This window comes from Tenrec ecaudatus, chromosome 8 (genome assembly GCF_050624435.1).
Source record: "Tenrec ecaudatus isolate mTenEca1 chromosome 8, mTenEca1.hap1, whole genome shotgun sequence".
NCBI lineage: Eukaryota > Metazoa > Chordata > Mammalia > Afrosoricida > Tenrecidae > Tenrec > Tenrec ecaudatus.
In genome coordinates this window covers 15234373-15260330 of record NC_134537.1, presented here as the reverse complement: position 1 = coordinate 15260330, position 25958 = coordinate 15234373, and the positions used below count along the sequence as shown (strand labels likewise).

At 39.4% G+C, this 25958-nt stretch overlaps 1 protein-coding gene and 1 non-coding gene across 6 annotated transcripts in view; one reads left to right on the top strand and one right to left on the bottom strand.

The window, feature by feature from the left end:
- The window catches only part of NAALADL2 (N-acetylated alpha-linked acidic dipeptidase like 2), a 1559949-nt gene that overhangs the window by 1166256 nt on the left and 367735 nt on the right, over positions 1-25958 (bottom strand). For all 5 annotated transcript variants that reach the window (XM_075556048.1, XM_075556051.1, XM_075556049.1 and 2 more), the window contains one exon: positions 7052-7168. The gene's annotated coding sequence lies outside the window, so the exon portion shown is untranslated. The remainder of the gene's footprint in view (positions 1-7051; positions 7169-25958) is intronic.
- On the top strand, positions 21303-21493 carry LOC142455637 (U2 spliceosomal RNA). The gene has a single exon (XR_012785813.1). It is a non-coding gene; the product is annotated as a U2 spliceosomal RNA (small nuclear RNA).

Below are 25958 nucleotides of genomic sequence, written 5' to 3'. Positions count from 1 at the left end.
GGATTTCCTGCCTGGAGGCAGGAGAGACTCTCTCTCCTCACTCCCTTGGAGATACCCTACTGACAAGACACAAGGCTGACGCCCTGCAAGACATCCCTGAGGAGAATCCCCATGGACCCACCCTGATGCAGTCAGACCATGACCTGGGGAAGTTGGATAGAGACCCTTGGCCAGTGCTGGGATGCTTACAATGCTACTGGATCCAAAGACTTTGTACCCAATGGTCTGTGCTTGTCCTGAATTCAGTGTCTTTGCATGTGTTTCATGAGTCTGAAAAGGACTTTATAGATTGGTATTGGACATATGGGCTAATATTGGACTTATGAGCTTGGATTGGACTGGGTTGTGATGCTCTCTTAATGTCTAATTACCATTTATATAAAAATCTCTCTTATACACATATGCATTTCATTGGATTTGTTTCTCTAGTCTACCCGGACTAACACACTTATACCCAGTTCAAATGTCTCTTAAATAAAATCCATGACAATTAGTCTCCGGAGTAACTACAAAGACACTTTCAAAAGTTCATGGAAAAGAAAATCTCATCTTTTAAGTGGAGAGCAAATGCTTTGGAGTGATTAGGGCAAAGAATATACGGATGTGCTTTATACAATTTATGTATGTATATGTGTGGATTGTGATAAGAGTTGTATGAGCCCCTAATAAAATTTAAAAAAGAAAAGAAAGTGATTAGGGTAAAGAATGTACAGATGTGCTTTATACAATTGATGTATGTATATGTATGGATTGTGATAAGAGTTGTATGAGCCCCTAATACAATGTTTGTTTTTTTAATGGAATTTTAAGGTGATGTAGAGAGGGAAGGTAGGGCTTTCTCTGTGACTACAATGTGCTTTGCATGTTGAAGATAAATCACACCTGTACATATGCATCTCTCTCTCTTCCTGCCACCCAGTGGATGCTGACTCCTGGTGACCCTAGGGAACAGGTTAGAACTTGCCCCCTGTGGGTTTCTAAGAGTTTAGCAGCCTGATACCTAAACATTACATTCCCAGGGCTCCTAAAGTACATTCAGTGATACAGTGTAAACATGTATGGTGAGCAATAGAGTTTGTTCATAACTGAGTCAATAGATTTTCTTAATTTTATCACTTGATCATCAAGATTCTTATAAAGTATATAAAGACCTATCACAGAAAAGAGAAAAAAAATCTATACACTCTTCAATAGGCAAAACCAATAGCAATCAATAAACAAAACCAATAGCACTACGTGCCTGGAGAGGAGCTCATCTGTGAGTTACCAAGCACAACCACCGGGTCTCAAAATATGAATAATTAGCTTCTGAGTGGCAATGTCATGGCTGATGGAGTGAAGATTATTTTCCAGTTCACAATGAGGAATGTGAAATTTGGGCAGGTTTGGGACACCTGGGAACAGGTTGGAACCCGTGGCTCAATGTCATTACTATGAAGGTTTCCATAAGAAGTGTCCTGGGAACTGAAGATGACGTCTACGTACTCATAGCCTGTTACTACCAAGACCACTCACTGCCACATCAAGCCTGGAAGTGTGCCATGATCGTTAGGCATGGTAGGGGTTCAAGTTTTTTAAATTTACTAGAACATTTCTGTTTATAATAATACCCACTGTACACTCTTTGGGAAGTCAGCCAACAACCTCAGGTCTATTTTCTATCTACCTTATAATTCTTGGCGCCTCAGAGTGTAGACTTAGTACGTGAGCAAGCTATGAGGCTATGTTCTCAGGATGCAAGATATCCGTGTGAAATAAGGGGATTTATTTATCTTTCTTGGCTACCTCTGTTGATTGCCAGCATTTACTGGGCTCCCACTGTGTGTTCAGGTTCTGATTGGGAGAAAATTAACGCACAAAAGGAGGTAGAAGCCTCTGCCCTCAAAGAGCTGCGCTGGGAAAGAAGACACTACATGAACACACACTTTGGCATATTTTTTACAAGCCAACATCCTTGGAGTTTTGTTAACTCTTTTTAAAACAGATACTTATTTCAGTCTTGTTAACCAAAAATATGTGGCCTCTTTTAAGCAAAAGACTTGCTGCTCAGCTGTAAAATGTATCATTTTAAGAGGCTCTGCTGGATTTCTCTAAATTTCGTCTTAGCTTTCCAGCTGAAATCACATCATTCTTAGGCTACCCCTGGCACCAGTGACCGAGCAAGACAAAGAAGGTGATTTCTTTCTCATGGCGACCAGTGCAGTGGGCAGTCTGCTCTGGACCCTGTTGGGACAGCTGTGTTGAGTCTGTAATTCCCTTCATTCTGCCCCTACTCCGTGCCTCTCCTCTCACCAGTCTTGCTCACCAATAAGGACAGGTCTGCCAAGAGTTCACGTAGCTATCTACGAAGCCAAAAGTAGGACCTTAGAATGCACCCAGAGGCAGCTTGAAAAAAAGGCCTGCCGATCTATGTTCCACAAATCCCATCCCTGAAAGCCTGCTATGGCAGAGTTCTACTTGGATACCTATGAGGTGGTCATGAGTCAGAGGTGACCCATCAGTACCTGGCTACAGGTAACTAACTGGTAAATGATTTGCATGCACATCTCCATCTCTACAATTGCTTTTTAGAGAACACAGAATATTAAAAACAAGCCAAAAAATCCCCCGCTTTCAAAATGTATTTTTCACATTATTTGGAAATAAAATGACACATGAGAGAACAAGGATAAATCTTGAAAAATTTCTACTAATTAAAAGAAGTCAACCACAAAATATCATATAGTGTAGGATTCAATTTTTAAGAAAAGCCTCGAACAAGCCAGTGTCTAAAACACAAAGTCAATCTGTGACTACAAGGGTGCAGACAGATGGACAGTGACTACCAGCATCAATCCCTTCGGGTGTAGAACAGGAACATTAGCTTGTGGTGATGGTTGTGTCAACTTTACAAACATTTCAATATAAGGGATCTGAAGTATAAATGGGTTAATGTTGCAGACTGGAATCACCTCAACAAAGCAGTAAAATATGTATTTAGTTATGTGCTTTCTTAGGTTTAAAAGATAGAGTTCAAGTGTCCACTGCAAGGCCATTCGGGTGGTATGAGTGGGCACACACTCCTCTGTGCATGAGCCCAGGTCAGCCTTAAGTTTTACATCTTGGGAAGTTAATTGAAAACCAAACAATGCCAAAATATGTAAAACAGCCAAGCTAAATTTACATATAGGTCTAAGCTATTAATTTATTAATCTGAAGATCTTGAAAGACCAAGAGTCTCTGAGACACAACTCTTGTTGTGTAGAAGTTTATTTTTCTATTAAAGAGTCCACTTGATAATAGATATAGCTATAGTAAATACCTCCATGAGGATGATATGTGAGACTTTTCTAAAGATAATAAGCATTCCGCATCTGTAATAAAATTAAAAGCCACCTAAAGTAGGGGCAAGATGTCTACTTATTAAGAGAGAAACAAACACACATCCCTCAAACCATCCCTGACCTCCTGGTCGGCATGAGATGGGAGAAGGAGCTTTGTCATCAAGCCTTCTGCCCTAGGGGAGCACATGCCTCTGATGAGAGACTGTCATGTCTCTGAGGTTGTTAGGATTTATGTCAAAGTGACTCGGGGCAGGGTTTTCCCACAAGCTGATCTAACACAATATGGTCAACATTATGATGGGATTTTCTGTGAAGTAGCCAAGGAGTTATATGGAGAATATACCTCCTTAATCTGGTCACCACATTCATACAACTGAGGGAGGTTTCATTCCCTGTCTATTCTTAGTAGGAATTGACAGTGTGTTTTCACTAGCTAGCTTTGATTGCTGGATTTGGATCCTGCACCTGGTTCATCAACATCCTGCTATAGCATCTGCTGATCGCAGGGGCCATCAGTGGACTATCAGATTCATTCAGTCCAGTAGCCACCAGCCTGGGGTCTCCCTGCTACTTGTTTGTTAGCCTTGGCATCCGCAAGAGGCAGAAGATGCCTTCAGCCATCATCGGACCCACATAATTGAACTGGACCAGACTTACCCACTTCTACAACTGCATGATCCATTTCTCGAAATAAATTTCTATCTATACACGTGCACATATGAGTGTCACTGTTTTGTTTCTCTAGGATACAGTCTCCTTGAAGCCAAGAGTGGGGTGTGACAGTATTACTGATATTCATCCAAGAAAATAATTGGAACATTTAATCACCTGATTAAAAGTCTCTATGGACAACTGATTAGTGATTTAACTATCAGCTTGTCTAAATAATGAGTAAAGAGAATTGAAAATGGTGGACCTAAGACAGAGATAGAAGAGGATCAACAAACAGATATTGCCACCATTTGTTAGGGAAAAGATCTCTGAGTTCCCGTAGGACTACATGGATTTCTCAGAAGGCAGTTATTGTCATTCCACGGGAGAAGGCCACCTACAGGAGATGAGGACTCCCACAGTAAGCAGCTATGTGCTGCATGAAAATATCTGGGAGCCGGATATTTGGAAGAGTTAAAAGCGTTGTGTGTTAGACTAGGTTGACTATAGAAACAAACCTAATGACACTCATATGTGTGTAAGAGAGAGCTTTCTAGACAAGAGTGATTGTATATTGAGAAAACATCCCAGCTGGGTCCAGATCAGATCCACAAGTCCATTATTAGCCCATATGCTTGATATTAGTCCATAAATTCCTCTTCAGACTCATGCAGTACATGCAATGATGCCAAATGGTGGAAGCTCACAGGCTGGTGGGTGCAAAGTTTTGTGGATCCAGTGGTGCTAGAAGAATCTCAATGCTGGTGTGGGTCTCCACATGGCTCTACCAGCTCTCTGAGTGTGGCTCCTCAACAGCAAGGTGAAGCAAAGAGAGTCTGTCCTGCCTCCAGGGAGAAAAGACAGGAAGTTCCCAGAATCATTATGAGAAGGTCATGCCCATAAGGAGACATCATCAGGCTGTGACCTGATTGACAGGCTAGACTCTGCTCCTACAGGTATTTATCAAGTGGACATGGATTATGTAACTGCCACAGGTTGAATGGGAAACATGACGGAAGAGCTCATGAATTCAAATATGCATCCGAGGAAAGAAGTGTCAATGTAAAAAACCTACCCAAGTGACAGCTACCTGATGAGAGATTTAAAAATTCCACACACTCTCCAGCTTTGTGTTCCCAACTTATTCCATCCTTCCTCCCAGTTCTAACGGCTGTCGCAGCTAGAGCGAAGAAAGGAAGGAATGAGTCTATCAGGGGGCTTCAGAAGTTGTGCGCAACCATGGAGTGCAAAGATAATGGGATTTTCTCACAAATATGTTACAGCCCCATCAGCATCCAGGTACTGGCACCCGGGGCTTCCCTCTCACGGTGTCCCCCGCCATCTCCTTACTTCCACCAAATCTTTAAGTTACAATGAGAGCCTGAACAGGGAGTCAGGGAAAGATTTAAATAGAAAACAAATTTAAATTTAAAATAGGCATGGGCTGTCACTGAAGGAACAGGAAAGTTATGGAATTTGCCCAAGAAGCTTTTTAAGTGTTTGAAAAGGAGAACAGCTAAGTAGGAACCAGCAAGGTAAAAATAAACCAATTTTAAGCGTATACTTCCATCAAATAGAGTTCCTCAATCAATCCGCACACTCTTGTATTCCCCCTTAATAGTCTTTCTCTCTTTCTCTCTCTCCCTCCACCCCCTCTCTTACACACACACACACACACACACACACACACACACGTCTTCATATGGCATCTTCTGGTTTGTATTTTCTCCCCTATGTGTCTCTATAGCTTAACTGGTTCATCAGTCACTTTAGGTTTCTCCAAACTCCTCTCTTCTTCAACAGACCTCCAAGGTCCCCCCCACCTCTCTCCTAATTTCCTACGTGTTGGCAGTCAGGTGAGGTAGAGATGCAGCTACCCCATGCCTCCCATTCCTCAGCATTGGCTCACCCTGTTCCCACCCTGCAAGCCTTTTCTATTTGCCTCCACGTCTATTCTACCTTTGGTATTTCTTCATAGAATCCGTTTATCAGCTACCCTTCAGACCTGCCCTGCTTCTCCTTCTCTGATTCTGAGACTCCTTGAACTCCTCTTAGAGTTATCCCCTGGGGTACAAGAGAGAATAAACCTTGACTACGGCCAGTCCTCTCTCATATCACATTATGGCACTTTATAAGAGTAAATGATACTGCCACAATATTAACTGACTAGCCTATTCCCCGCCTTTTTATCACATCTGTACCCACCTTAGCTACAATTTACCATTCAATCTCCTATCAGAAATCTACCAATGCCCAAATGAAGAATTCAGGTCACATAAATTGATTATGTAATCTGTGTAAAAGCACACTTAGAATTAGGTCAGAGTCATCGTTTATGAAGTCTCTATTGTTCGCCTCCTCCAATTCTGGTTTCCAGAATGGAGCCTACAGGTAAGCAGTCAAATTGCTTATATTATTCAATCAATAGTTTCTGCTTCTTAGATCAGCACAATTAACAACACTACACTTTTCAAATCACATTTCCTTAAATTCATTCTTTAAGCAAAACACCAATTAGCTTCCTATTATAGACAATTAAACAAATCTGCAAACTAATTAACATCCTCTCTACTCAATTTGAATCTACAAATATTGAAAAGGAAGCCATGATAAAAATCTTGGGGTAATATGCTTCTATTTTTCCCCATTGCAGTAATACATTACTCTTGAAAACATGAATACAAATATTTCCATTCTCTTATTTAAGTAGAGACCAAGCATGGCGTCCAAGCCTACTGACAACAGATGTATTGGATAAAGAGGGTTGAAGATGTGAAGAAAGCAACTGCACTGAACCACTGATATGATGGAATATTTTGAAAACACTCCGTCAAACCCCATAGATCAAGAAAGCCTGCCACAATTATCATCATGACCCACGAAACCACCATCTGGGTCATTTGAGGGCAACATCTGGGTTATTTGCTTCTCTAGGTCCTCAACTTACAGTGATATCTGATCATGTTTATTTAATATGAATGTGTATGAAAGATGGAGTCCTTACATGAAACAAATAATCTTTACCTCACCTCTCCATCTTTCATTTAATCCAATTAGTCACTAAATGTAAGTCCCACCTCAAATTGGAAATTTTCACTCCTTGACACGCTCATGTAATTCAATCGCGCGTTGCTCTCTGGCAGCCGTGGAACAATCTCTCCAGTAGTTTCTTCCCTCGGAGCCGCCGTGCGAGCCTTCAAAACAACAGGACAGAGTTATCACGTTTTAACGTCCACATTGCCGCTTGACCAGGTTTTGTGCTTTTTAATATGGGATACAACATAAGCCTCCTAATAAAACATACTCCACTTAATTCATCTAGCTCTGGCTCATTTCTAACCTGCCCTCATGTACCAAATCCCTTGTACCTCACGTATGAGCAGCATCCTGTGTCTCACTGGCTTCAAAGCAAGTCATGTTCTGGAATAGCTTTGTAACCCTACGTATTACCCTTCCCTACCTTTAATTCATTCTGTAATAATCATATACCCGAGACTGTGCTGGGTGCTGGGGAGAATTTTATATTGTCCTCACTAATTAATCTTCATTTTATAGCAGTACGTATTCTCATTCAACTTCCGCAGACCAAAGTGCATGTTTCCTTACTATCTTTTGATGTGAACTTGACTTTCTGTGTACTTCTATTAGTGGTCTATGTCTCTTTCTGCTCCAAGAGAGATCAGGGCTTTTGCTTCTCATCAATAGCCTGACAGCCAACAGAACGCTAGGCTTTCAGAAAATACTGAATTAAAAAACACAATGAATGAATAATCGGAGTGAGAGAAATAGACACCCAGATATTTCAATACTTCAGTTAACAATATGAAGCAGCTATAAATAATTATTAATGCATCATGAATTCCTCACAAAATAGGCAAATAAATATTAGGTAGCATTTAAATTACCATCGAATGTAGGCAACCAGGTTTTCCAAACATTATTATCAATCACACATACATTGATATGAGAAGTGAGGGAATCACCCAAGTCCACATACATCCAGGTCTCCTATTGCTGTGCCATTCTTACCAATGCAGCATCTTCATATCTATCGGTTAATCCACAATAATGATCACACATTGCTTCTTTGTCATTTTGGATTATCTTCCAAAGTGGCAGGCAGTCTTATTATTGAAATCTCATAATATCATGTTTGGAATGTCTCTATTTTTTTACCTCACAGTCCCCAGAGGAAAGTTGGTGCATGCTTGGTATAGTTCCTTTCCTGCACAGGTACCTTATCATATGTACAGTTTGTGATTTTGCTAAATAAGTATCCACCACTGCCTTCAAAAATATGAACTCAAAGAAAATGTTAACATTGCTTTATAATTATTAAAGATAGACAATCTTGTATATAAAAATAGGTGCCAGGTAGATAGATAATTCATACTATCTAAAAAAATATATAGAAGCGTCAATCATAGAAACAAAAGAATTTTTTAAAAAACTGTAATAAGAAGAGAATATAGATAACAGGGTTTTAATCTGAGTTAAATACTGGTAATTATGTTTTAAACTTATTTTTCAAATAAATATTGGAAATAAATGAAAAAGATCATTTTAATTGTTTCCAGAAAGGTCTATTTAGGCTCCTCAAAATAAATTTTAAAATGTTACCAAAGAAAGAGAATACAAAAGCTCCCAAAATATATATTTTTGGGTGTATCATTTACTTTGCTGGACTTTGGCAGTGGAGTGTAAATCATATAAAATGAAAAAGAGGAGCTATTCTAAATAATTAAAAAAATTTCTCTGTATCATCATAAATTCAGAAGTTTGCTCCTTTTAGGGGGAATGCCTGCTGGTTGCAATGAACTTGGTTTGCTAAATTGGCTCAGAGGTGGAAAAAGGTTAGAAAGTAATAGGCAATTGGGATTTGGATGCAAGTTCCTCAGATTTCATACCATAAACTAGGCAGAGAGTTATGTAATGGGTTACACAAAGTAGGCTTCGAACCAAACAACTAGCATTTTGAAACCACCAACCTATCTACAGGAATCAGATGAGGCTTTCTACTCCCATAGCTTACTCATTTTAAATTATCTTAATAGATCAACCAATAATAGACATCAACCCATATTGATAGAAATGCACTGCATTGATGCCGTTGGACTCTTGGTCTCAGCAAAAGCACGGTGGCAACAAATTTCTCCAGCAACATAGTAAAACACGTGTTAGTTTAACTTACGCCTCTAAACAGTTACAGTATTGGAAACCCACAGGGGGCTTGCTATGAATTGGCAGGGACTCAATGGCAGCGAATGTGTTGTTTGGGTTTTTATACCAGTTATATTGGGGTGGGGGAGCTGTCCCCAAAGAACAATGTTATAGGCTGTATTTTTTAATCCAGGTTAACAACAAGCCAAGAGACGGCCAACCTTAACTAATGAAGGATCTGTGGCTGATGTGCAAAACACTGCTAGAAGACAGGGGAGATGGACCGAGGGGTTCAGAGTGCTGAAGTCGGGATCACGCATGCTTCTGTCCTTGTAAGCGAGCAAATTGGACTCACAAGCTTTTGGCTCAACGAGTTTTGTGTGGAAAAAATGTTGCACAGAGATCAGCTAGTTCAAAGAGTTGATCTTCCCATCAGTCTTTGAAACAAGATCGACCAAAATGAAGATGAATTTATGGACTCAACTGTAACCGAGGGTACTAGGTGGGTCTACCAATATGACTCATAGAGCGAGATTTAATCAAAACAATGGCTTCTGAGGGGTCCAATCGGCCAGGTAAATTCAAGGCAACGAGGTCAGATCAGAAGGTTATAGTCATGTTTCTTTGTGTGTGTCTGTTTTAGTTTTTATCATAAATTGGTCATCTTTTTAGATATTTTTGAAGAACTCAGGAATATCATGTTTTGTTTTGTTTTCACGATAATTTTTTTTAATTCAAAACTTCCTTGGTAATCAAAAGGCCAGAAAAATTGTGGCAAACATTTTTACCCCCATTACAACAAAGCACCTGTTCATCCTTCCAGGGAGCATGGGCTATGGTATGAGAATTTCATTGTCTTGCAGACTGACTTTGGGTCTTTTCCCTGACAAACCTGGCTAAGCCAGCGCATGCGCACTGGCATAGATAAGAGCTCTCGACATACGGGATCCAGGGCAGATAAACCCCTCAGGAGCAATAATGAGAATAGCAATACCATGAGGGTAGGGGGACGGTGGGGGGGAGAAGGGGAAGAAAGAGGGAGCCATTGACACCTCCAAACCACCACCACCCCCACCCCTGGCCAGGGGGGACAATTACAGAAACATGGGTGAAAGGAGACAGCAGATGGTGTAAGACATGAAAATAATAATAATTTATAATTTAGCAAGGGCTTGGAGGGCGGGGGAGGGAGGCAAAGAAGAGGAGTTGATACCAAGGGCTCAAGTGGAAAAATGTTTTGGAAAGGATGATGGCAACGTATGTACAAATGTGCTTGATACAATGGATGTATGGATTAATACAAGAGCTGTAAGAGCCCCCAATAATTTTTTTTTTTAAAAAAATAAAATAATTTCATTGGGAAACCTTATCTTGTCTACCCTAACACCCTGATCTTACCCCTGAAGACTTCTTTTGGTTCCTAAAACTCATGTAAAAGGGACAAGGTTTGAGTCCCTTAAGGATGACAAAACTGATTTACATTTTGATATTTTTGATCAATAAAAATTTCTATGCTTTGGTAGAAATATTTTATTTTTAGATTTACCCTAGTAGGTCTCATATTCCTATGAGAAAAATAGAAATTGGAATAAAAGTACAAAATATATCACCCAAATAATAAACGAATGCTGGTAAATAACAATAAATGACTGGGCACTGAGTTAGTTAAAGGTTATTGTGCCAACAAACACATGTGGGTTAATTGAAGGGCAAAGGGGTAAATGGCTCAGTGAGTCGGACCTTTCTAGTTCTCGGGTCTCTTGCTTTGTGATGGTCGGACCAGGGGGCAGCTGCCTTAGCCAGTTCCCTGCTTCAACTGGCAATGCTCACTTCCTGCAAGACATCCCTGAGGAGAAACCGCATGGACCTACCCAGATGCAGCCCTGGGTGCTGGAGCAGCCTTGTGGAGACTCCTGCCAGTGCTGAGATGCTACACATTTACTGATTCGGCTTTCTTCCTGCAGTTGGCATCACTGTGTGTCTTTTGTGAGATGGAGGAGGACTTTGTGGATTGATGTTGGACACATGGGTTAATGTTGGACTTGTGGCTTGGGCAGCACTGGGTTGAGATGTTTTCTTGATGTGCACGTACCCTTTATATAAAACTCTCTCTTAGACATATGAGATTCTGCGGATGTGTTTCTCTAAAGTACCCAGACTAGCACAGGCACGATATGAGTCAAATCTGACTCTATCTGTGTAGCCAGCATGTGTTCAGTGCTAAGATGTCACTTTGTAAATGAAAGGACCCGGCTCAGTGTTAGCATTACACACACACGGTCATCAGCATTAACTAGCAGCCTGCAACAGAAACGCAGTTTGATCTTACTCAAAAGTTCATTTTCTTAATCACTAAATTGTACTATTTCCCAGCTAAAGACATTATTATGTATTTATTATATGATCTCATTATGCTAAGTTATTAAAGAATTCATAATACAATTTCCTCACTGGGTGCCAGTGCCAGGAAAAACACTGCTTCATGTCAATTAATCATCCTCCTACTCGAGAAACCCAAAATGGAATTGCTGAAGTTGAAGTAAATAAACAGGAACTTACCAAAAGGTTTTTGTGTGCTTTGGGGTAAGATTTCTATTTCTGTTCACATCTGCCAACTTGTTTGGCTAACTAGCTTCTCTGGGCCTCTTACTTACTTGAATCAAAATGCCCAAAGTGGAACTGAGGAAATGGGTTCTAATTCCCATTATCGTTGAGTCAATTGTGATTTGGATAGTCTAGGAAAGATGCCGTGCCCCAGAGTGTTTCTTGGCTGCAGGGTTTATGGCAAGAGCTATCGCTTTCTCCCATGGAATCACCAACCTTTCGGTCAGCAGCTGAGAGCGTAAGTACTGGGGCTTTTGGAGTTTCCAGTAGTTGCTTCGTGGCCGTAGTTCTGATTTGGGGCATGACTTTTTCACTAGCCTGGGTTACAACCTCTAGCACTTTAGCATCACACTTGGCATTCGGCCCACACAGAAAAATTATGATAGAGGCCAAGTTCAGAAGCAATGCTTGTTTCAAAGTAGTCACTAAATAAGTTATTTGTAGAGGATTCTAAATCCAGACAGGAGGTAAGAGGTGTCAGCTAGTCTTAAAATAAAAAGAATACTGGAAAGAAGTCATGATGATGTAAGCCAAAATCACTGCCAAATGTGTTAGAAGAAATGTTAGGATTCTTTTACAGCAGGTGCCATTTGATGTCCGACAAAAAAACGATTTCATTCATAGCTCCTGTTGTTTTCTTGTTGTTGTTCTTGTTGTTAGGTACCATCAAGTCCACTGAGACTGATAGCTGCCCTATGAACAATGGAATGAAACACTGCTCACAGTTGTTTCTCTCTTGAGCCCAGTGTTGCAGCCACTGTGGCAATTCATCTCCTTGCGGGTAGTCTCCTTTTTCTCCCCGTGCATTTTACCAAGCATGGCATTCTCCTTGAGAGACTGGTCTCTCCGCACAATATGTCCAAAGTAGGTCAAAGTCTCTCAATCCTTGCCTCTAAGCAGTATTCAGACTGTACTTCTCACAAGACATATGAGTTCGCTCCTTAAGCAGCCGACAGTATTTTTGATATTCTTCTCCTGCCCTATAATTCAAAAGCATTGATTCTGCTACAGTCTTCCTTATTCAATATCTACCTTACACATGTATACAAGGCAATGGAAAATACCAATGCTTGGGCCAAGTACACCTTAATCCTCAAAGTAACATCCTTGCCTTTCAATACTCTAGAGTGGTCTTGTAGACCATATTCACCCAATGGAATTTGTCTTTTGATCTCTTGACTGCTGCTTCCATGATCCTTGACTATAGATCCCAGCAAGAGCAAGGCAAGATGCTTGACAATTTCAACCTTTTCCGACTTATCATCATGTCACCTGTGGCTCCATTTGGAAGATTTTGGTTTTCTTTAAACACACACACACACACACACACACACACACACACACGATCTTCATCAGCAAGTGCTTCCAGTCCTCCTCCCTTTCAGCAAGGAGGGTTGTGTCATCTACAGATAGAAGGTTGCTAATAAGCCTTCTTCAAATCCTGATGCCACATTCTTCTTCATATAAGTGAACTTCTCTGATTATTTGCTTAGCACACCGATTAAATATGTATGGTGAAAGGATATGCCCCTATATTACACCATTCCTGATTTTAGACTATATAGTATTCCCTTGTTCTGTTTGCACAACTCCCTCTTGGTCCATGTAAGAGTTCTAAAGGCTCACAAAAAGAGTTCTGAAATCCCCAATCTTCTCAAGATTGCCCACAGTTTACCATGATCCACACAGTCAAATGCCTTGGCACAGTCACTGAAAAAGGTGTAAACACCTTTCTAATATTCTCTACTCTGAGGCAAGGTTCACATGACATCAACAACGATATCCCTTGTTAGCATCACTTATTGACATATAATGTGAACAAAAGACACTTACACCCTTTTCTCACCATTTTATGAGTGATTTGCAGTCTGTGAAAGTCCAAGGGACAGACGGAAAAGAGCTGCAACCTCCAAAGAAGCAGTGAGAGAAAGGTAGGAACCAGAAATACCCTTGGCACAGACTTCTTTAACAAAGAGTAGTTTAAAAAAAAAAGAAACGGCAATGAAAGAGTGTCCATCAAGCCACGCTAAAACACATAATTTCTATGTTTCATGAGCCCAGGGCCACATCAAAGAGATGTATGCCAACAGACTTCAGAATAGCACAACCAACCCCAGAAGGTAACATGAATCAAAACTGAAAACAAACATTGTATAATGATATCTAAATAGCATCATAAAGAAGAGGGCTAATATAATCCTGCAACCCCCAGGGAATTTTGATGTCTCTTTCCTTTAGAAGAGCTGCTAGAAGACACAGATAGAATAGCAATGTGCGGTGCAGATGTCTTTACCTTTGAGGGGTATTTATGCTAAATGGTCCGGAGGTAATCCCCACCCTGCACATAAGGTTGCTATTCTACAAGGACTCTAATTATGACCAACTGGTCCGGAGGGTTTGTGTATGAGTATCATTCAATTTGGCAACTGGAAGTGCCCCATAGGGCTTGGTATACAGGACTGGGTGGGGGGGGGGGTGTCTCTCCCTCTAGTGATTACTTTTTACTCCGACACATTGGTAGGTGAGCAGGCCACATTCAGTGCGGTAGCAGGTGTTAGATGGTGTGAAAATTCAAGTGATAGCAACTACTACAGAACAATTCCTCAGGTTATCCCTTTGCAGACAAATGGTATTCTACTGTGCATTATAGAAACCGATCTCAGCTGCCAAACTGCACTCAATCCTGGTTGAAACATAAATAAATAACCAGCATTCACACTTACAATTTTCGTTCCCCGCTCTTACAATTTTGAACTTAAGCAGTAGTGTCGTCAATTAGCCCAGAGAAGGATCAGATAAGACCGCAGTTCTGCAGGTGCTGGTAATAACACTTGTCATTACTCGACATCAGATACCACCATAAACCTATTTCACAAAAGAAATCCAAATTCCTTATCTATTTAGATATTCTTTCCCATATGGTATAAATTGTCATATCTTCCAATGAGCCCCACTGAGCTGGTTACTGCCGAGTTGAGTTTGTTGCTCCTGTTGAAATTAAGTCACTTTGTTAGCATTTATTTCCTGGTCATTAATGCTATGTTTTATTTTCATGTTGCCATGGAAACATAGACACTAAAACATAAAGACGTAATTTGTTTGTTCCTGTATGACTTTTCAGGCTCTCTCACTTTACTTCAGAACACAAATACCTTTCCCTTCTCTAGCTATGACCACAGTAGAGATCTTCAGAGTTATACCTATCTTATTATGGATCAAAGTTTCTGTTAATTAATTCTTCAGAACTAAATGTCAATTTCAGGAGCCCTCGTGTTTGGCTATGATCCTCAGGGCAGCAGTTCGAAACTACCTGCCTCTGCAGGAGAAAGACAGGGTTTTCTACTCCCCCAAACAGTTACAATCAGCAACCCACAGGGGTAGCTCCACCCTATCCTCCAGGGACGCGATAAGGCTACATTGGCTCTCGGAGAGCGAGGTTCTTTTGTTCTTTGTTTTCAAGTGTCAATCTTATCCTTTGCAAAACAGTGTGATATGTATTTTCTATGATTTGCTGCCCCTCCACCCCCACTAAGTTGTAAGTCTTGGAATCAATTGCACAATGCTATAAAAGTAACTTATTTGAAACTGAATTAAGACATACTGAGAACTATGGTATGCAAGAGGTCAATTATGATTTACTGGTAATCCAGCTGTGGAGTAATGATACTGTTTAATTGTAACTTCGATGGCAAATAGTAGAATGTCAAAGGAAGGTGGTCCACAGTCCTGATTCTATCCGTAATAACTACCATGATTTGGGGATATATTTCTACATTCTCTGGTCATAAAGGGACAAATGGATTATATGGTTTCCAAGGCTCCTTCTACTTCAAAAATGTTATTAGTCTATGTACCTCTTTTATAGCCGGTTTTCTTATTTCTTATTTAAAAGATTCCACAGTTTAAAAATGTTCCTCATTCCTCAGTTTTCTCGTTTTATGTTAGTCTCCAATAATCTCTAAAAATGGTATGGTTCTAAAAATGTTTGGAGTTTTAATTTCTTATTGAGTCCTCCAACTGGAATGGAAAAAAAGCAAAATGATGGTATAGCACATGCACAAACACACACACACACACACGTCCACTTTCCAGTTATGATCTCGCTACAAAATTCATCAAAGTGACCACTTTCACAGATATTTTTCATTTTCTACCCCATTAATGCTAGATACATTGCAAATTTACTGAACTTTCTCTGCTGTAGCTGAAGAATGAGTTTGTGATAAATGCTACTTCAACATTTTTCTCGCTTAATAATCTGCTTCACTGCATAAAATCCTAAAATTTCATTGTATTGATTATTACATCCATATATCCTTCTGAAAAGACTGAGGAATTTAAAATCAAGAATATTCTCAAGGTACCATTGAATCTACAGATCAATGTTGAACTTGTATTTTAGTAAAATGAGGTCAATATAATATTTTAGTGAGTTTACTTAGATTAGGATCAACTCTTATAGCTTCAGACTCACAATGACACTACAGGTTAAAGTAGAACTCTCCTCCTGGGTCACCAAGGTGTGAAGTGTTTGCAGGATCAGGCAGACACAGTGCTCTCCTATGGAGCAGTGGAGTGGGGTCAATGCTGACCTTGTGTCCAGTCAGGTCACTGTGAAAAACAGATTTGATGGTAGTGGAAGTTTTATTGTGTTACCTCAAAAATTACCAACACACTAGAAACAAAGTAATCTTCACTGGTCAAATCCACCTGAAACTGTCACTCGGATTTCTTTAGATAATTATTTGAAACTTCTCTCCATGTTAAAAAAAAGTACTTCAAACATTACAATGTAACAGATGCGTATGATATTATAAAGTTTACATTGTAATGATTCATCTGAATTGTTGATTTCAAAATACTGGTTGGCTTTTAAAGCTATGCCATTAGATGAGACTTTTCCATTAATAGCATTGATAGCACAAATAATAAGCTTACCCATTATCTAATGAGCATCAGTCACCTGTCTGATTGTCTTAACGATACTCTGTCAGTGTGCTTGTACCTGATGCTGCAAATGTGCCTCAGCATGTGTGTGAAAGAAGACGCAATCACCGTTACGTAGAGCCTGACATGATGGGACTCTGATTTTTAATTAGAAAACTAGCAAATGTGAAATATTTCAGTTCTTTTCATTCTCGTGCCATTGATCTAACCCTAGTCTAGGGAAGAGGAGAGGCACGAGTTTGAATGATTGTTCTGTGTGAAACAGCAGTGACGTTTTAAGGCTGGCAGATTATAAAGTCAGCCAGACTGCAATGAGACCCGGACATCACCCACTTAGATTCTGTACAACTCGGTGTCAACTTTAAACCTCCATATTCTGATCTGTAAAATGGGAGCCATATCTTTTCAAAGACGTTGAGGGAGAGTGAAAATGAGATGTGTGTGACCTACTTAATGTAGTATTTGTCACTCAGTAAACAGGTGAAGGGTGATTATTTTATACTTAATTTGACGACTTTGTTTAATTGTATTTAATTCATCCAGTCATACTATAAGGAAAGTACCTTGTCTTCATTTCAAACATAAATTTCAGAAATTTATATGATTTTTAAAAAATGACATGAGATAAAAAATTTCCCCTAAGCAGCCATTAATTATCCTGGTGATTCAAATAATTCAACAACTAGTTTGCTGCCCAATGGCTGTTTTAAGTATAAAAAAAGATAGACCAAGAGGTAATTTATTATGTCATACAGTTCATGCATGCTTAAGAATAAAAGATATACACAAAGCTAGATTTTGTTATAAGAAAAACTTCTAAAAATATTAATGAAAAACATTTTAAAAACCACCTGACTATTTTTTAATACTGATGGATGCAATGAGCATTACTACAGGCACTGAGACTACGCTGTGGGCAGATCAACATTCAATAAGAGTGCGATTTCCACACTGGACCACCGCCCAGCCACCCACCTTCGAGAGAACCCTGATTACAAGTGCAATTTTAACCACCCGTTTGCTGAGCTCAACAAAAAAATTAGGTATTGGTTCTGATGAACTGGTTTGAACCGGCTGAATTCCACTACAGTGCTAACCAAGGTCTCAGTCAGAATTACTGAAAATAACAGAACCAGAGCAAATGACCACATATTCATGTACCACCTTGTAGTGCAATGATTGAGCAGTGACTACTAGTGGTTCCGACCTACCAGTCCACTGTGTGAAAGATATGGTAGGGTTTCTATCAAGATATACAGCCTTGGCAAGCTATGGAGCAGTGCTACACGGTGATGAGACGGGGAGAAAATGGCTCTGGGTTTGATTTTTGCTCATTAGTTAATATTATACCCATTTCATATTTGCCTGAAGATGACGTTTCCTTATTCTAAATTAATCACGAATCCAGCTTTTGGGCTGTCTTCCGTTTGAATTGACCCATTTTTCTTCACCTGTATACCCAACTAACTGTATCAATAAAGGAGTAGTTAGTAGGTAACTGTGCAAGCAATTATCCTGTGTAGACACCTAAGTGTTGTTTATTTGAAGTGTACATGTCATGTCACACATTAGAAATTTGGTTCAATAATTCATTAGTACCAACTGAATGGAGGTCATACTATGGGTTGTTTGAAAACCATACATGAAATATAAATAAATAATGAGAATGATATGATTCTTTGAGTCACTACAAGTGAGAATCAACTTGCTGGCAGGGTATCTTTTGTCATAAATATTCCAATATGCTTGCATCTTCAAATTGCCTAATTCTTTCCTAGAATATTCCATTCATTTCGAGGAATTATAACCAAACATCGCAATTTTGCAAATATCCAAAGCTTAAGTTGAACTTCGTCAGTCCTCTAGGGAACAAAGAGAAGTGGCCATAATCTAGCCATGAAATTACTAAAGCATTCATAATCATCTCGAGATTGCAATGAATGAAACTGATCTGATAACCTGACCTTATAGCCACAATCACCTAACAGGGATCTTTGCATTTCCTAAGGAGCCAATGGGGAAAAGAGAGCTACCATATATACTCATGGGCAAGCCAAGTTTTTCAGCACATCTTAAATGCAGTTTTTGTGGTGAAATTAGGTGCCTCGGCTGATATTCGGGCTGGTTTATACTCAAGTATATATGGTATTTTATCCAAGTAACTACTAATATTTTTAAATTAGAAATATCATGTCACATAGTTGTAATGATGAATTTAAGAGCTGTTTCCATGAGATGACTCCCCTGTGATATTAACACATTAATATGAAATTCGTGATGATCTATGAAATCATTTAGGATCAGTTGACTCTAAGTAAAAGGAGCTTACTGTCCACCATGTGGTCGAACTCATCTAACCAGCTGAAGCTTAAGAAGGAAATAAAAAAGGTATACAGGTTTCTGGTGGAAGAAGGAATTTCTCACGATTGTGGCACTCATTGCTTCCTGAATTTCCAGCCTGCTAGCCTTCCATTCAGATTTTAAATATGCCCATCTTCCCAATCAAATGATCCAGGTCTTTAAAATTCACTCCCAACACTCTTTCTTTCTGATATTAGTTCTGTTTCCCAAAATTAACACTCTCTCCATTGATTATAACCTACTACAAAATAAGGCAGGAAAACAGTAGGCTTTTTTGAAAAAACAGTATGTTGTTTTTGTTAGGCATCACCAAGTCAGTTTCAAAGCATAGAGGTCACAGCATAACAAAACGAGACATCTTAGGTGCTGTGCCACCCTACAATGACTATGTTTGAGCCCATGGTGCAGCCAGTCTGGCAATCCACCTCCGTGAGGATTTTCCTCTAGTTCACTGACTTTGAGCGCTTCCCGGGACTGGTCCCTCTCAATAATATGTCCAAAGTATGGGAGCTGAAGTTTCACCATTCTTGCTTCTACAGGACATTCCAACTGTGCTTCTCCGAAGATAGATTTGTTTGTTCTTCTGACGGTTAATGGTATATTAAATATTTTCACCATAATTCAGATAAATATATTTCATATAGATCAAAATTAAAATTAAATGCAAACAAATCAGTTCTCTGTTCCTCTTTATGTATTGTCCAGATGGGTCAGGTGAATCTTAATCCTCAAAGACATCTTCACTCATTAATATATATATATATTGTTGTTGTTAATATATATATTTTTAAGAGGTCCATTTAATATATTTTATTTCTAGATTCTCCTAAGAAACAGAACCAATATCAGAAACAAGAGCTTTGCTTGTGGACCTGAGTAAAATGAAATTTTTAATTACATTATTTCCCCTATATCATGATACCATTTATTACTAAAGTTGTAAGGATTTTTGGTTCTTGTCATCTATTCTGAAGTCTGCAGTCTCCATCAGTAAATTATTCAAGTCCCTTTCCATTTCAGCAAGCAAGTTTGCATTATCATGATCTCAAAGGTTTTAATGAGCCTTCGTCTGGTCCTGATGCTGCATTTTTCTTCTTATACTCCTGTTACTCAAGTTATGTTTCAACATACAGATTGAGTAAGTATGATGAGAGGATACAACCTTTCCTGACTGAAATCACACAGTATTCTCTTGTTGACGGACGTTGTATTGGTCCATGTATAGGTTCTGCATGAGTACAATGAAGTTTTATGGAATTCCAGTTCTTTATGGTGGTTTTTACAATTTGTTATGACCACCTAGTCAGAGAGTTAATAAAATAGAAGCAAACATCTTTCTGGTAGCCTCTGCTTTCAGTCATGATCGATCTGATATATATAATGACATCCCTCATTCCATGCCCTCTTGGAAACAGCTTGAATCCTAGCAGTTTGTTGTTCATGTACTGCTGGACTATACTGAATCACAACTGTGTTGTTTTCTCAAATATTTTCAAGTATGCCCTCTTTTCCTGATATTGCTATACATGATTTTTGCCCAAAATAGTATGTGTTAAAAATATGTTAAATAAAATTTTCAATGTTAAGTGCTTTTCAATGTTAAGCACAATAAATAACATTGTGATCATTTAAAATTTTCAACCAACAATACAATAGAAGGCCCTCAGTTGTTATAAAATATTTATATCAAAAGAGCATTTTCTCCAGAGAAATAATTGTTTGCATTAAAAAAAATCCAATAGCACTTTGAAACATGTGATTTACATGACTGCAGGATTGGATCTAAAACATTAAACCTAATTTCAAAAGCTGAATGGTTCCAATGTATAAAATATTAATATCTGCTCACAGAAAGCAACTCAGAACAGATCTTTTCAATCTAACAGGATTCTTTAAGTTCTTTCCGTTAGACAAACCATAATAAACATGATCATAACCATTGTCATATCCATGGTCATGTTTATTATGGTATACGAAAGACCATGTAAGTATTAGATTCTACAGAAGTATGCTTCAAGAAAATTGTGAATAATGTAGTTTACATCCATGTAGTAAGTTCTAACTTACTATTTTCCTAAGGTAAGAGATTAAAAATATGTTAACATTTTCTACTTTCTCTTAAAATAGCTTACTGTTTTCTGTTTAATATTAATGCTTGCACTTGTGCTAGTTTTCCATATTAAAATCAACTTTAAAAAGAAAACAAACATTTTGAAAAAGATAAGCCATAGAGATCCCATGAAATTTTCCAAATCAATCACTTCTTGGCCTTTTGACTAAGATCAAGTGTAGTATCTATTCTTATCAGTTTAATATCTGATATGTCCTCTATCTGAGGATAACATATTAAATGTATTTTTGTAAGTAGCAGTTTGACTAAGAGCTTGCTCCATCCACTCCACGTATCAGCCTGGTATTGCAGTACTTCTGGGAGTGGTGCAGACTCTAAGGGGGTCTTTAAAAAAAAGAAAGAAGAAGAAAAAAAGAAAGTTTCCAAATCACAATAATCAAATTCAATTATTATTACAGAGACTGCTAACTATTTGAATAATCAAATTCAATTCTTGTTATAAAGTTGAGACTGCTAACCACACATAAGCATAACCACAGCATGGCATAACTCACCTTGAACCAGTATTTTCTCTAGACACAGCAAAGATTTACACTTGTCTGACATAGATGATAGACTGCAGTGTGCAATGCTGTGGGAAAGATTTAGGATCTCATTTTGGGAAAGGAAAATGTTGCTTAACGGGTCCATGGAGAACCCTATCATGCCATGCTAGCTGTATGGAGATCTTTAGCAATTAGGAAATAAAAAATAAGATTTCCCCACCATGAAACAACGTTTTTTCTCTTTGCCCTTCGTTTATGAGACCTGAACAATCACACAGAACCAAAGTTTGAAATGAACGGAAAAACCAACCAAACCAAATCAAACCAAAAAATAACTAAGATAACCAAATAGAATTCAAAATAGGCATGTGGGGTGTATCAGTCTAGGTACTTTAGAGAAACCAATCCACAAAAATTGATGTATAAGAGAGAATAAGGGTAAGTGCGCCTCAAGAAAACATCCCAAACCAGTGCTGCCCAAGGCCACAAGTCCAACCTTAACCCATATGTCCAACACCAGTCCACAAAGTCTTCCTCCAGCTCACAAGACAGATGCAATGATGCCGACTGCAGGAGGAAAGCCAAGTCAGTAAGTGTGTAAGCATCTCAGCACTGGTAGGGGTCTCCACACGGCTGCTCCAGCACCCAGGGCTGCATCGGGGTAGGTCCATGTGGCTTCTCCTTGGGGATGTCTTGCAGGAAGTCAGTCTTGCAAGCTGAAGCAGGGAACTGAGGCAGCTGCACCCTGATGCAACCATCCTAAAGCAAGAGACCCAAGAACTGGAAAGGGGAGGTTCACCAAGCCATTTATTCCTCCACCTTTCAATTAATACCACTGTGTTTATCAGCCAGGTTGGCACAATAAACTAACTAATTTACGGGACTTAACAGGCTTGGTTAAGATCTCATTCTCCAAACAAGAATAAGTGTCCATGTTCATCATATTGCCAATTCCAAATAGTTGCCAAAAGTCATCCTAAGTGGCTGGGGTGGTTATATAGTCATTTATTAAATTGAGGATTAAGAATGTAGGGGTGGAGTCTAGCTAATGAGGCCTCTTTGAGGGCCTAAGAATTCTGGGTAATCTGGTATTTTCCTCATTGGAGAGGGGAGACTTGTTCACACTCTGGGAGACATAGCAGCTGACAAGACACATGGACCCACACTAATGCAGAGACCATTGCCAGAACTGAGATGTTTCCAATGAAACTGGAGCCAAAGACTTTCTACCCACTGCCTGTGATCTTCCAAATTCAGCATCATTGAATGTGTTTCCTGAGTCTGACGAGGACTTTGTAGATTGGTATTGGACATATGGGCTAATATCAGACTTATGGACTTGATCTGGACTGGTCTGGGATGTCTTCTCAATGTTCAATTGCTCTTGTATAGAAATCTCTTTCTCATACACATTTATGTGTCCATAGATTTGTTTCTCTAGTCTACCCTGACTAACACTGAACTATAAATATAACGCCCACACCCAGGAAGCAACAATGACAGCAAGAACCTAACAGACACGATGCGGTAATCATTCACATATGGACTCCCAGGTGCCGCAGGGATCAGAGCCTCATTTGCGGTTCTTGGTGATGCTACAGCAAATAGGGACTTCATTAACCACACAAATCAAGCCAAAGACAAATCAAAGAAGCACTCTACATCTGTAGCTCACTTATTTACATTAAGCACAGTCCATAGGTCAGGAGCCTTAAAAAAAAAAAAGGAATGATTTTCCTGTGTGAGTGTATCCAGCACTGGATTCAGGCTGACCCGGAAACATCTCCACTAGGCTGGACTATGCAACTGTTTTGTTGTCGTTTCGCTTTCCACATTTCACCTTGGAATCCCAATCACAACTCCTTGATGGAAAGACGCCTTTACGATGATGGAATGACTGCCTGTGGAAGTCATCATAAACTGCACTGACTCGGAAACGCCGCGGAGGCATGAGAAGCCGCGTGCACTCTCCGCAACCCTATGGTCTGCTGCTGCACCCTTCGGAGACTCGGTTTCCTTGTGAGCAAAATAGAAAGAAAAGGTTCGCCCACCTATTTAATTTATAGAGGGGAAGGAGGCTTACGTAAGATGTACATAATATATTTTATCTAAGCATTGGGCAAATAAAAGCTGTTATTGTTGTACTTTACAAACATGAAAGAGAACACGTGGTTTTAAATGTGATCTGGAATGCCTTTTAAAGTTCTATTGACATAACCATTTAGATGAGAAAAATTTATTTTAGTTCCAAATGAATATTTAGTAAACTTCTAAACCATTAAGAAGGCACGGGGGTGGTGTGGGTTAAGCACTGGGCGATTATCTGAAAGGTCATCTGTTCAAACCCACCAATGGCTCTTTGGGAGAAAAAGATGCTTCCTGCTCTCATAAAGACGTGCCGTCTGTGAAACCCTAAAAAACCCCAGTGCTCTTCTGCCCTACAGGGTTGGAAGGGACTTGGATATGATGGGTTTGCTGTTTGGATTTTGTTTTAAGCTTTTTAAGTATGTAATACACATGTTTACTGCTTTCACTTTTTGTATATTTTTGTTTCCAAGAACTAAAAAGTAAACATTAAAGAGGCAAACAAGAATCTTTAACCCCGCCTCCCTAACACTTCCTGGGCCCAAACGCCTGTCCCAGTCAGTCTGTGTGGGAAATGAGGAGTTCGCTCTTCAGCTGCAGGGAAAGAGTGTGCACAAGCAAATACGTTTGCATCTGGTTCTTTCATGTAAATTATGAAAAGGACACATGATCTTTTATTCGATCTAAAAACAAATCCATTTAAAACATCTGAAGCATTGCAGATAAACAGTCTGATTCCAAATTAACAGCACAGCACTGAGTGCAGCCATTATAAAATAATGCAAATTGTGAGCTGATCCCAGTTGCCAAGATACACAAATAATTTTGGTAGCATGAATGCAAAACAAAGTTTCTCGTTAATTCTACATTTCCTGCGAAACAAATCTTATGGTTTTTTTAACTGACAAAAGAAAAAATATGTGGATGAAATAAATTTAATAACTAGATAGAATGTTTACTTTCATAATTATTTGTGTGCACACATTTTTCCCCAAACTGCTATAAATTACAGATATACATGTTTTACAGAAAAAGAACCCGTTTAGATAAAACCTGGTAGGAAACAATAATGAATCCATTTTAAAATGTTTAATTTTTTAAAACTGTGTGATGCTGCAGTATGGGGGAAAAAAGTACCTGCCTTTTCATGCTCCAAATGAAAATAAGTTGCTAACCTTATCCTAGACAGACTAAAGATTCATCCTCATGACCCAACCAGAAAATCATCTGGCCATTCGAGAATCTGGAGCCATCTGCATAGTTTAAGTAGGACAAGGAAACCGTGAAGCTCCCATTCGAAGCAGGTTTCCTCTGGGTGCCAAGTAGTCATTTCCAACGAGGCAAAAGACTACCCGTCAGGGAAGCTCATAGAGCCCAGGTGGCGCAGTGGGGTATGCTCTGCACTGCTAACCCCAGGGTCAGCAGTTCAAAACCTGGTGTTTAGCAAAGGAACAAAATGTAGGCTCTCTACTGTCTTTCACTAAAACATGGCTCCTCCTTCCAAAGGAAAAAAATAATCAGACCACTGACACACACAGACATACAGACACATATCTTCTCCCGCTTAAGGAGACTGGCATGTCATTGAGCAAAAAGTAAATTATTTTAAATGCCTCACTGGGACACTGGTTGCTCTGAGTATTGGAAGGAGTCCAGACAGGCAAAGAATATGAGCACTAATTGTTTGTTCACTTTGTGTCCTCCCCTCTCTTAGCTAATTTTAAAGAACTTTCCATTTCTGAAAATAAACAAACTAAAAACCATGAGTTTGCTGAGTCGTTCTGCATTTTGCTAAGGATCCGTCAGTCAGCCATCACTGTCATCATGTCCCAGACATTCTGTTCGTCTGGAGGAATTACAGTAAACGGTGTGGCTGTCTATCGCTAGACATAGTATCTCTGTTTTCAACCCTGGCCAAGCTTGGGCAGAGGAGAGCGTTCCTTCATGGACTCTTCCCTGAGCACCCTCCAGCAGCCAAACGAGAGTCAAACCGTGTAGTAGATGAACCTACCTCGCAAACATCAAAGGAAATGTTATAAGTCTCCTAGGCCATAAACTCCTGCTCAAAAATTCTCCTCTATTGTGTGTATTTGCCAAAATTTCTGTGGCTCAGCAGCTAACTTCACCAGGATCCGCCTTCAATTTCGTCCCAGCCTTGCTCACTGTTGCTTCCGCCATGATTTCTTTGACAGCTCACCGCTTTCACCACCA